The sequence below is a fragment of the Prionailurus bengalensis genome, chromosome C2 (genome assembly GCF_016509475.1).
Source record: "Prionailurus bengalensis isolate Pbe53 chromosome C2, Fcat_Pben_1.1_paternal_pri, whole genome shotgun sequence".
Taxonomy (NCBI): domain Eukaryota; kingdom Metazoa; phylum Chordata; class Mammalia; order Carnivora; family Felidae; genus Prionailurus; species Prionailurus bengalensis.
Window position 1 is genome coordinate 63778836 of NC_057350.1, and position 13942 is coordinate 63792777.

Below are 13942 nucleotides of genomic sequence, written 5' to 3' on the forward strand. Positions count from 1 at the left end.
TTCCATTGCCTTCCTATCTCTGATGTCTCCCCGGGGGCAGAGGCCTTGAAAGGCAAGGTTGACAGGAGGGTACCATGAAATTGCTCCCGTATCATCCACTCCCAGCAAGGAGAGCAAATCTGCCAAGGATTCATCTTTTTTTTAATGTTTTTTTTTTAATTTTTATTTATTTTTGAGAGACAGAGACACAGCATGAGCAGCAGACAGGGAGAGAGAAAGGGAAACACAGAACTCATAGCAGGCATGAAGCTCTGCACTGTCAGTGCACAGCCTGACGTGGGGCTCAAACCCATGAACTGTGAGATCATGACCTGAACCAAAGTCAGACGTTTAACCAACTGAGCCACCCAGGCACCCCTCACCTTTTAACAAGGAGAATAAACTTAGCAATTGAGCTTGACCAGGGAATAGGTGAGACACCCTAAAAATGTATGTTTATGGAATAGATTAAGAGTGGCCCGTCCTGAGCATTTTGCAATTCCCTCAAGGAAGAGGATGAGCACAAATTTGTTATCACTCAAAACTCCGGAAAAGAGGAGTGGTCTGGACAATATATCACAGTGTTCTGAAAATTTAAATGGATAAGAACAGGCTATTATGGAAACTCTAACAATAAAAAAAATGTTAATGGGTGATGGGCACTAAGGAGGGTACTTGTTGGGATGAGCACTAGGTGTTGTATGTAAGTGATGAATCACTGAATTCTACTCCTGAAACCAGTATTGCACTGATGTTAACTAACCAAAATTTAAATAAAATAATATGCTAGATAAGTTTGGTTCTTAAGTGATTCTGCATTCAAAGAGTTTAATATCAAATTTAAAACAAGATCATAAGATTTTGTGCACGGAAAGCACACTAGATATTAAGAGAAGCACAAATAAAGTTCAGTAGGAATTCAGATATGACTCATGTTTCAGTGAACACTCTACAAATCATTCCATAAATCTTCCTCTATGTCTATCTAGCCCATTCTAGTTCTTCATCCCGGACTTAGCAAGTAATGTATTTTGAGCCTGAGAACAAAAGAGATTAAGGAGACAACCTTCATTTGCAATTAAGTTCATTAGTTAAAAAAAAAGAAGTATTGAACCTGTGGACTTGTGCTTCCATAAATGGATGAAGGATGAAAATCAGTCCTAAAGTTAGAGAACAACAGTTATACAACAGTATATTTAAAGGTACAGTGATAGTGTGCATACAACACAGTGCCTCACTGTTAATGGAGGAAAACAGTGATCAACTGGATCATTTAGGGAAGTGCTCTTTGTGATTTCTCTTACGTCTACCTGAAATCTTGCTCACTGTGGTAGGCAGAATAACGGTCTCCCAGAGGTATCCATGGCCTAATCATTAGAACCTATGAATGTTATTTTGCTGGTAAAAGAGACTTTGCATGTGATTAATTTAAAGCTCTTGAGAGGGGGAGATTGTTCTTAATCATGTGGGTGGGTCTATATAATCACAAGGAGCCTTAGAAGTGGAAGAGAAGTAGAAGAGAGAAACAGAAGGATGTCTGACTACAGGAGGGGAGATATGAGTGATGTAATATGAAGAGGCTTCGAGTCCCTATTGTCAGCTTTGAAGATGGAGAAATGAGGCCATAAGCTAGGAAAAGCAAAGAAATGCATTCTTCCTTAGGAAGAAATGCAGTCCAGCCAGCATCTTGATTTTAGCCCAATGTGACCTGCATCACACTTCTGACATACTGTATGATAATAAATATTTCTTATCTTCAGCCTCTAAGTTAGTGATAACTTGTTATAGTGGCAATAGAAAGCTAATCCATTTGCTTAGAATATTGTACCAACAAACAGAGTTCTTCCTAAGACATAGGTATCTATGTTTCAGTAAAAAAAGGGAGTGGATTTTGCAAATTTATTAATACATATTGTTCCTGTTTTTACTGAGTAATGTCAAGGATTGTTAAAAAGCACACATGCAAAAGGGACATTTATTTAACAGAACTCATAGTTAGAAATTTACATCTTTTTGAACCAGAATCCATTTAAGTCATCAAAACAATGGCGTCATATTTGAATAAATGTGATAGAACAAAATCTTTGAATAGAAAAAGATGACATAAATTACCTTACTACTATCAAATGACTTTCTAGTCATATGGGATTCCCATGAGGTTACACAGCTATTCAAAATTATATCCTGTTTTCTGCTCTGGTAGGCCATGGCCAACTAGTTTACACCATGGCAGATACAATCTGGTTTAGATTGATTTGAAATGTAAAATTGTTTTAGAGAGTGGTTAGTCCTATGGCACACCTGAGAAATCCACAACATTTAGCCCTCGGGAATGGTGGAGGAAGACACATACAAGTGCTTACAGTACTCTAGGGAGGTTTTATAAGCAAGAGTTAATTTGGGACCAGATGAGATTTCACAAGGATATAGCAAACTGAAGCACCTTTCTTGAACTAATTCTGGTCTGGACTATACTTAGAAAAACTTTGGAAGAAAACCAGGCAGCAAGAATGACTAAGTCCAAGATACAGAATTTTTATGATAAATCCATTTCTTAGTTAATAATGTACCAAACACTGGTTCAAACTAGAAGGCCCAGCAAAGAAATCAGTAACATTTCTAGAAATAGAGACAGAGGCATCAAATTATATACCACAACATAAATATTCTGACCATATTTCAGGCAATTTTTTGATATGAAAATAAATTGCCTTTTTAGCAAGGTCTTGATCCCAGGTATTTAGTGATATCTTATCTCAGGCACATTTTGTATAAAGATTCTAGGAAATTCAAGAATTGTGCTATGATGAAGCTAAACTGTTTATTAGAGATCCCATCAATGATTTCATAGTGTTACTTAGTTGAAGAAAACACGGCAAAGAAAGGACACATCGGTGATGAGAGGTGAAAGTCCATATGATATAGAAATTCATTAACATGTTATGAATGGTAACACAGCCCTCACATTTTACTTAAATAATCTTCAGTCTTACAGCATATTTAGTAGAGACTAGTATATTCCCAGCAAGTTTTTGGAGTGTTGATAAAAGAACATTTCTCCAGTGATGAATTAAAAAAAATTGCTTATTTCTTTACACCAGAAAAACTCAGTTAACAGAAGTGGTTCAAATTACAGGATATCTGTTTCATCCAGAATGCCTGTAGCCCTACATAGAGTAAATAACATGTCCCCAAACAATGTTCTTGGAAGTCAAAATTCAGAATGTATTGATTCCTTTTACAGTAGTAAGGTAATTTCTATCATCTTTTTTTTTAATTTATAAAATTACATTTCTGGAGTTGACAGAAATTTACAAACTGGGTTAAAAAGGACTTATAGAGACCGGTCTTGCCCAAGAGGAAGAGAGAGGTCTTTACTGAAGAGGCAGCACTTATTCCTCATCGAACATCCTTTAAAATAGCTTTGCTTATTTTTTCATCTGAATTTTTTCCCTTTTCTTGAAATCATTTAGTGGATGGTTGGTACAGATGGGAAAAATGCTTCACATACAGATAAATATGGACAATTTTGTCAAGAATGTTTTTGAAATGTCAAGATAACTTCAAATGTGTTTGGAATCAAATTATACTGGTCTCATCCAGGGGGGTAAATGATATTTGTATGTATGTGCACATATGCATTGATACTTCAAGTCATCTGTCCTTATTGCCCTCCAAAGATGTGTTAAAAGCTCTGATATGCTATGTGGTTCTGCCTAACTTACATCTTAGTTTCCTCTTTATCATCTTCAGCATCAGTAATGAATATTTATGGAATAAATATTGTATACATTGTATGATTCTTGTACTAATCCGGTCAGAGGGTCTATTTCTACATGGTGAATTTCACAACTAAGAGAATGTGGTATTTTATTAGTTCCCTGGTCCATTCAGTACTGCAATTTGTCTTTAAGATGGATAGCAAAAGGCCTGTGTGAGCAGTCCTACTAAACCCCATGATTTAAAATTGACCAAAACTGAAAACACACTTAGCTTATCCTCAAAACTTATGGCTCTGAATAATGAAAAAAAAATAACTTAGTAGTTGGCATATGAAAACATTATTTTTAAATCAGTCAGAACTGGATTTCAGGACTAAGTCCACCACCTACTACTTGCTAACCAACCTCAGTCTAGACCATACATTTCTCGTGTATAAAATCTGTTTACTGGTAAAACTAAATGAAAGAATACCAGTATACTGCCAATCACACTGCATGAAATTTGGTTGATATTTAAATATTAGCTGTCTTCTCTGTCTCTATGACTTCCCTCAGGAAGTATTATATCAATATCACTGATATAATTATATCACTAATTATTTCTATAAGCTTTCTTCTTCCTAAGGAGGACTGGGGTGCCTGAGTGGCTCAATCAGTTAAGCGTCCAACTCTTGATCTCAGCCTGGGTCATGCTCTCAACTCAGGACATGATCTCATGATTTGTGGCATTGAATCCCAAGTTGGGCTTTGAGCTGGCAGTGCGAACCCTGCTTGGGATTCTCTCTCTCTCTGACCTCCCCACTCGCTCTCTCTCAAAACAAATAAATAAACTTTGAAAAGGTATTAATATAATAAAAATAGTTTCTGACTTTAGTATAATGAGAATAAATGAATATATAAATGTTTCATGATTTTAATTTGTCTTATCTTTCAATCCTTGGATTTCCAAATCAAAGAGTAATAACTATCTTGTTATGCTCAGAGGAATATTCCTTATTTTCATTGATCATTTTTATTGGACTGCAAACAATTCTCTTTGGTCTGTACTTTTTGCTATACCATGTATATTTCTTGCAGACTAGAGACATGAACTACATGAGAAATTTAAAATATAAACTCCACACTTAATAGAAGTTAAGGAAATCAGTCTTCTAGGTAATTTCTAGCTTTTGGCTTCAACTCCTATTACTGAAATTTATTACCTTATTGACAAATCTAAACTTCAATCTTTTTTTGGACTCTAATTCTTTACTCTTTAGTGTAAGCCATGCTTACCTGTTCCTCTTTGTTTGCCCTTTCCATTGTGCACTGTGGATTCCCTGATCTATTGGGAACAAATAACTTTTTTCTCTTCAACTTTTTCCTGAAGCAGTCCTATAGAAATAGGCTTGACATAAAGGAAATGTAGCATCCAAGTTATTCTGTCATTGCAATTTTCCCCAAAAGAATCCATAAGATAACAAAAGCACATAGAAAACAGATGATGATAGTAGAACAGAAGAAAGAAATGGTAGATTTGGCAGTGGCAGTGATGGTACAGGTGGACGGTAGATAATAGTGAAGGACCAAGTTGGAAATCAAATGTTGATAGTTCAATTATTGAAGGAGAAAGAACCCAAGGCCCAAAACTAAAGTTTTAATGGAAGAAGGGAAATGGCATTTTTATAACTAAAAGTAAAGTGCACACAAAATATAAATTAATACAACTCTCTAAACCACTTTGTATTCCCATTTTGTAGATGAAGAAAATTGAGAGCAAGAAAACTAAGCAACAAATCCAACATGATACAAACAGCAGGTGGCCGAGCTGTGATGTGAACTACAAGAGTATTAACCATTGTAGAAAGAATAAGCAGTCTCAAGAAAATCCCTTAGAACTGCCATTTCCCATCTTAGTTGCCTTTGTGATATTTGAGGCATAAATGGCAGTCGTCCATTCTAGCATACCTTAAAAGACAGTCTTCTATTTGTAAGACTAGCTTCTTAAACAATCTGAGTTGTGATGCTCCAAGATCATCTGTTTAATAAAACACTCTACAGTAGCATCTGTTCCTTTTCCCTTAAACACAGAGAATCAGAAGGACATGTTGGTTAGAATGCTTATTCCTTACTATTTACTACCATAACCAATCATTGCCCTGACCAATCCTTCTGAAATTAACCACATGCACTTGTACTAACATGGTAGCCATGACAATGAGCTACTTAGATCTGCTGCAGAAAGTAGAGTTGATTGATAGTCCTAGATGCTGACCTCTGAATCCACCACCACATTTATAACAAGGCCTCCCTTTCCCTAGGTATTTTTCAGCCAAAGACTGAACATGATGATGGTAGTAATATGAGCAATACAAGTCCCTTTTTGAGGGATGTGGGACTCCTCAGATGGATGGCTCTGGACCAAAGAATTCACATTAGTCTGGCTAAAACTTTTTTGGAACTGTACTTAGTCTGAGACTCTTCCTATGCAATCTGTCTTCTTTCTTTCCTGTAACAGTTATCAGACCTACACTGTGGTTTGAAGGCTTTTCTTATCTATTCACATCTCTTCCCTTTATCCTTTAAAGATGTCTCTACAATAGATCTCCTACAAATCTAAATCCATTTATCTGTTTCTTCGAGAACCCAAACTAACAAAACTACCCATATCCCTTCTTTTCCCTGAGCATGCCACACTTTTTGATGGCTCTTACACTAGACTCAGGCATGTTCTTGACACTCCTTCCACTGTCATTATTCTACTACTGTGTGTTATCTTCACTCCAAATTTTTTTCAAACCCAAAATTATAAAAGAGGTCTCTCCATCCTGATATATGCTCTGGAGCATTCTCTCACTACTTCCAATCATTACTGAACTTCTTGAAATTAAAGCCTACCCTTGCTATTTACCTGCCCATCAACAGCCATTGTTATTTAGATTCTACATTAACTACTTTTTTGAAGTAATGATTTCTCCAAATTCACCATTCTTATTTTCTTTAAGTTTCACACAGGATTTCATAAAATGGATCACTCTCAGCTTGATCTCCTCTGGTCTCCTGGCTTTTGTAGAATTCCTTTTTTTCCCCCTAACTCTATGAATTCTTTTCTCTTTCTCTGAATTCATTTCCTCTCTAGAACTCTCAATGTAAATGATACCCCAAGAAACTAATTATCAAGGGAGGTAATCTAAGGAGTAAAAAATAGGGTAATCTTATTCAGTTTCAAGGCTTTAATTATCACTCATCATGTATGACTACCAAATCACAATCTCTGGCTTTTTACTTCTCTCTGGATTGTTAGTTCTCTACCCCAATTTGCCTGTTGAATTTCTTTTGTATATTAAATTCTACAATTTCATTTTATACCAAACTGAACTTGCTTTATTGCTTCCTAAACGTGTTCTTCCTCTTGAATTTATAATTTCTTTTTTTTTAACTTTTTAAATGTTTATTCATTTTTGAGAGAGAGAGAGAGAAGAGAGAGAGAGAGAGCACCAGAGCGAGCATGAGCAGGGGAGGGGGAGAGAGAGATGGAGACACAGAATCTGAAACAGGCTTCAGGCTCTGAGCTGTCAGCACAGAGCCCCACGTGGGACTCGAACTCACGAGCTGTGAGATCATGACCTGAGTTGAAGTCAGATGCTTAACCGACTGAGACACCCAGGTGCCCCTATAATTTCTTTAATAGCACCATCTTCCTACTCAAATTCCCACTTGAATCTTTACGTAAGTTGTGACTGTTCTCATGACTTCTGCCACCCAACACTACTCCCTTCTTGTACCTAATCCAATTAGGTCACAAGACGCATCATCCTGTAATAGCTCACAATTCCAGGCTCTTCTCCATTTTCACTATTGCTTCCCAAGTTCAAGTCCCAATTATCACTTGACTAGATATTTTAATAGTGTCTCATTGTTTTCCTGTACTCTGTGTTCTTACCATTAGCAAACTCATTTACCTTCTAATAACTGTAAAGTATTTACAAAAATTTGCTCTAATTATGACATTTTCATGCTTAAAACAGAATATTCCCAAGCCCTGTAGCAGCAAACCTTAAGCCAGTTACTTCAACATACTAGAGTGTTGTCATCTATTTTGACATATGTCAAAAGTAATTTGCTAGCATTTGATAATTAAAACACTAACGTTTGAGAATGACTTATATTAAAATATTAAAACATATTCATGACTGTTCTTATCTTTAAAAATCACGCTTACTTATATGATGATATGATTTCTTGAGAAGTTTATAGTTATTTGTATATAACTTCTGCTATGACCACGTAATGCATATTATAATGTCCTCTGTCATATGTGCTAAGGAAGAAAAATGTAGAGAACTCTTAGCCTCCAGGGTCAAGGACAAAATTTCTAGCTTGACATTTCATAACACTTCACAATTTCACCCAAACTGCGTTTTCTACTTGTCCTTATCACATACTCTGTGCTAACAAGAAAACAATTACCACAAAAACTTGAATTCCTTACTGCTCACTTGTATAATTTGTGTCTGCCTTTTTCCACGCTACATTTGCCATTGTGTTCCCTGTGCTTAGAACGTCCTAGTACTTTATTAATGCAGACTAGAAGTCTACAGGTCAGGTTTAAATGTTATCACCTTCCTGAAAACTTGACTCTCCTCTTCTCTCAAGCTGGAAGTAAAGGTTCTGCACTCTGAAAATACTATTTTACTTACCTAACTCCTCTGAAGGGAAAGGAAATACTTTCTGCTTAATCTTCTAGTTTTACAGCAATATGTTTTAATCACATATTAGACTATAAGCCACTTAAAACTAGGAACTATTTATTTGTACCCCCCCCAACAAGTCTTGACACATGGTTGGCATTCAAAAAACATTGAATAAACAGGCTTTGTAAGTTTTTTGTTAAGTTTGCTCATTGGTTTTACATATCTTTCTGGAAAACCGGCAATTTTCCTATATAATACTACTCCTAAATCATTTATTCAAGTATTAAGTCAAACTAACCTTGGAATTTTGTCCCTGGGAATACACTATGACTTTTTCTCCATTCAGGGAGAAAAAACATTTTCTCTAAACTTGGTTTTCTATTTCTCAGCTATTTCTATTTTTCTCTCAATCCTCTGATGGGGAAGGGTGACAAATCTTATGTAAATGTCTTAATTACAGTACATCTAATGTTCTTATACTTATAAAATGCCTCAAGAAAAACAGTGGATTAGTTTAATGCAATTTTTTCCTTAAAGAAACTATACTCATCATCGTTTTTTTTTTCAAATGTTTATTTTATTTTTGAGAGAGAGCACACAAACTGGAGAGGGGGCAGAGAGAGAGGGAGACAGGATCTGAAGCAGGCTACATGCTGACAGCAGACAGCCTGATGTGGGGCTCAAACTCATGAACCAGGAGATCATGACCTGAGCTGAAATCGGATGCTTAACCAACTGACCCACCCAGGCACCCTGTATGCTCACCACCTCATAGTACAGGTTTTCCAGAATCAAAAGCCATGTCTCTTGATTTCCAAGTTACTGTCAAGCTTATTGTCTGCTATACCCACAGCCTGAAAGTTAGGTTAGTTCAACTGCAATGATTAAGCTTTATACAGGGTTTATAAAAAGGAAAAGAATTTCAAAACCGAGTCATAATCACACAGTATCTGTTACTATAGAGAGTAGAAGGGACTAAGAGAGGTCACTTATTTAATGCCTTTGTTCTGAGGACAGGAATACCACTAACCTTTTCTGAAATAATGGTCATCTTCTGTGTTCCTTAGAAAGCAAGGAATCTACAATGTACACCTTAGTTGGGAGTTTTTTCCCACAGATTTTATTTTCCTGTGCTGATTAGCAATAAGAACGATTTGTCAACAAGCTCCTTCTGACAGAAGTATGCTGAACCCAACTGCCTGAGTTATAACCTTGAGTTTGTCATAAAATTTTTCACAATTTGATCCACTTGGGTTTTCAGCAAATAGAATACAAGCCTCTTTTTTTCCACCAAAAAAGAACTAACTTTTCTAAGGCTTCTGTTGAAAATTTCAATAAAAAGTGAAGAGGCACACAACTGTTCTCCTTTGTGAGAAGAGAGAAAAACATTAGAGGCAGATGCAAAGTGGATGTGTCTAGCAAAGGTTTGGTGTGAACCAACACCTTCTACTGTTCCTTGGTGACTCCAAGTCCAGAGAAGTGAAGACATCTTTCCTGGGAGATAAAATGCTTAAGTTAACTAAAAGCAACTTTTGATTACTTCTCTAAAAGGGAGAGGGGGAACTACACCCTTCCAAGGTTCTTCTCAACTTTAGCAAGATGCATTTGTGTGATGGAAGACTTTTAGCATTTAGGATACCACGGAGACCACCTTCCTAAAACTGCTGATCTACAATGGAAGTAAAGGAATTTGTCAAAAAGATTATGATTTTCTTGCATTGGTGGGCTTTCATAAATCATTTCTATTGCAGACTCCATGGACAAATGCCACAGAGAAGACTGAAGGTCTTTTTCACTCTCACAATCAAGTTTGTTTCTCAAAGGCAGAAACTATCAGTGGAGTTTTCAAGGAGAAAGGGAAGTTTCTGTGCCAAATCTCCTTAGATCATAAAAATAATATGAGAGGGTCATGTTATTGAATACTGTGTACGTGTACACATGCGTACTCTCACAGTCCCCCCCCCCTCTCTCTCTCTCTCTCTCACACACACACACACACACACACACACACACACACACACACTTATACTGCCCTGTCCTTTGTCAACCAGATCAATATTTCAAACACAAATGAGGTGAGCTCAGGGGAAGAGAGATTCATATTGAAGTGTGAAAACATTCCACGAAGAAAAAGACAGATCTGTTTAAGAGTACAAATACATCCAATAAATCATGGTGAGCTTGGTGGCGGGACTGCTCTTCCTCCTGGCAGCTTTGTAATTACTCTCTCAACACAGCAACAACTTTCTTTGGAAACAGACACTCTATATGCAAGACAATTACAACATTGGGTATCACTGCTGGTCAAAGCCCAGGCTACATATGTCACAATCCATTAGTTCCGAGATGTATCTGAGCAGCTTCAAGTTTATTAAACCCAAGTGCCACTTTTCCTGATCACTTTTCTCAAGGTCTCCCACGAACAGTCATTGACTATTTCTAATAGTCTATCAATCCAGTCTGCAAATAATTCTCTTCAAGTGAAGACTTTATGAATTATTAACCTGATTTATGGGATCTGGCAATTCTCAGTTCAGCTTCCCCCAAATAATCTTCTAATCATTTGTTACAACTCACAATTAGAGATCCTCAGAAGACACTACAATGAAGAACATTATTTCATTTTACCCTGGGAGAATCTGATTTGTCTGGATTTATGTTTGAGTACTCTAGAGTATGTCCTGGGAAACTGAGGATAAACAGAACAAGGATACTAACAGTAGAAAAGGCAATCTTGGTTTTTGGTGCACCTGAGACCCCCCCCCTTCTCTGAAATACATAAAATATGTCTCATTTACACTTCCCTACTTGATATTTAAGTATATAATGTCTTGAGTTATCTTCTAATTAGCTCACATGTAAAAACATAATTTCCCCAATCAGTTTGTAAGGTAAGAGGCCAAGTTTTGAATGGTCTCATCTTGGTAACAGTGATATACTAGAGCTGGGTTGCACAAGCTTTTAAGAGCCAGTTTTTAACTTTTGGAAAATTCTGTCAGCTGTTATAAATAACAAAAATATATAGATTTACAATTAGATAAATTACTTTAAAGTAAAGGTAATAAATATTCAAAAGTCATTACCCTTTAATTACTACATTATATTTTATGATTATTTATGGTCTTAACATTATCAAAATCTAATGTATTTTTATGTTGACAATAATATAATGGTGTGATACTGTGTATCTTTTTGCGAGTTTGTTTTCACTGACTTCCCATTCAATGACTTCACCTTGGTAGCTTGAATTAGTGATAGGAGAGATATGGACAGTATAGAAATCAGCAAATACTAGAAATAAGTGTTGTCCTCTTCCCCCACAGAGAGCTGGTTGTTAAACTTTTACCATCACACCATTAATCATTGTTGAAATCACCTAAACAATTTAAGCTTTAGAATCATCTTCCAGAAGGTGGAAAAGGAAACTACCATACTAGACAAATCAGCCACTGTCCAACTCCCTCCTCCCCAACCGTTCTGAGGACAGTTGCTCCACACACAGCTCTTACTTCATGACGTCATCTTCTCTACTGAGGACTGGCCTAGGCTCACTCCTAACAGATGATTGCGCCCAGTATGGGCCCCCATTATTGTAGTTGGGATCAGGCATGTGTGGCTCATTTCCTTTCTTGGAAAACTGGAACTGGGAAAGTGAGTGACTAAGGTATGAGCCAAAAGACCATGAAGTCAACTCAAGGACAAGTATGATAGGGTGTGACAGTCCCTGCACTAGTCTTGGGAAGACCTCTTTCAGGCTGCATTCACTATGATAAGCTATCAACTACAAAATGACCATCAAAGCATTTTTTTTAATTCTTTGGATCTCATTTTGTGCAAAAAGTGAGGTCATAATCCAAACTGCAGTGATTAGAAGTCTGACTAAATCATGTGCTTCTTCTATGAGGACTCCAAATGAGTTCATAGCTTACTCATCACTAACATGAGCACCACACTAGGTAGTTCGTATACTGTTTCATTTGACTCTAATGGCCTTATAAAGTAGATGTAATCATTATCCCACTTTGAAGAGGGAAAAAACAGAAACTTAGCTTAAGCAATTTGCCTGTTTACATTACTAGCAAATGGTAGGTCTCATTCTAGGACTTCTCTTAACCAGCACACACAAAAAAAAACCTGCAACCTATATCAATAAGATATTTAGGCCTCAACAAGGAACTCATAGTCAAGGACTTAGAAACTTTAGGAACATTTATGAGAACAAAAGAAACACCACCATTTATGGTATTTTTATTTTTCTGACACCCAAATGGCTGTCAGAATTTTAATGATTGGGAAACTGATAAAGAGACTCTGGAAGACTTCAAAAAGCCATATGAATGTTCATTCGGTTGACCTAAAGATTCATAATTAGAGAGAGCACATACAAGACAGAGGAGAAAGACTTCCCAGCCTACTCTGGTTGATCAAATGTTGGTACATCGTACGTTTCTTTCTAAGCAGCAAATGAGACAACAACTGATTTAACTCAGGGGAGACAATTCAGGAAAGGGAAGTGCATGGATATCCTGAAGATGAAGAACCTTGATAAAGAAAAAAAAAAAGTATACTTAACTTGGAGAAGAAAAGAGTTAAGGGATACATCAGAACTCTTGGCAAAATTTCATAAGCTGTCATATAAGAAACATATTAGACTTACTTTTAACCTTAAAGATAGGAATTAGATTCAACTTGGAATAGTTAATAATGAACATTTTATTTAAGAAAGCATTCTAATGATTGGAGCTGATGAAAAACAAAGTCAGCTTCTTGATGCAGTACCAGATTTTCTCTGTCATTGAAGATGTTTAAACAGATGAGTAATCCTGGCAAAAGAGATTCAGGATGATCTTTGAGGTGATTTCAAACTCTGATGTTTCCCTGTTCTAGGCTGAAAGGAAAAGAACTGAGATTCTTACCCCTAATTACTCCTAGTAGTCCCATATCTTTAACTGCGTACAAATTTCCCAAAAACAAGCTCATCTGGGCAGCCCCCTCTCAAAGTTCTACCCAGAAGAGGTGGCAGGAACAGGGGTAACAGAAGATACAAGAGTATCGACCAGAGTTGAAGGCGAGCATGCATCATCTAAGCTGGAAAAAGGCAACCTCTGAGCTTGGAGTAAAAAGTAGCCATTTTCACCAGGTAGTATAAATCATTAGGTAGTTGTAGGAAATGTTATAGGAAAGAAGGTCCAATTAAAAAGAAAACCAGAGACTAGTCAAAAAAGAGAGAAACAAATTATTTAGTTTGACAGACTTTGTCCACTGCAGTATTTACAGTAGCTAAGATATGGAAACAATCTAAATGTCCATTGAGAGATGAACAGATAAAGAAAATATGGTACAGGGCCACCTGGGTGGCTTAGATGGTTAAGCGTCCAATTTTCGCTCAGGTCATGATCTCACAGTTCGTGAGTTCAAGCTCCACGTGGGGCTCTGTGCTGACAGCTCAGAGCCTAGAATCTGTGTCTCCCTCTCCCTCTCTGTCCCTCCCCTGCTCATGCTCTGTCTGTCCATCTCTCTCTCTCTCTCTCTCTCTCTCTCTCTCTCAAGAATAAACATTAAGAAAAT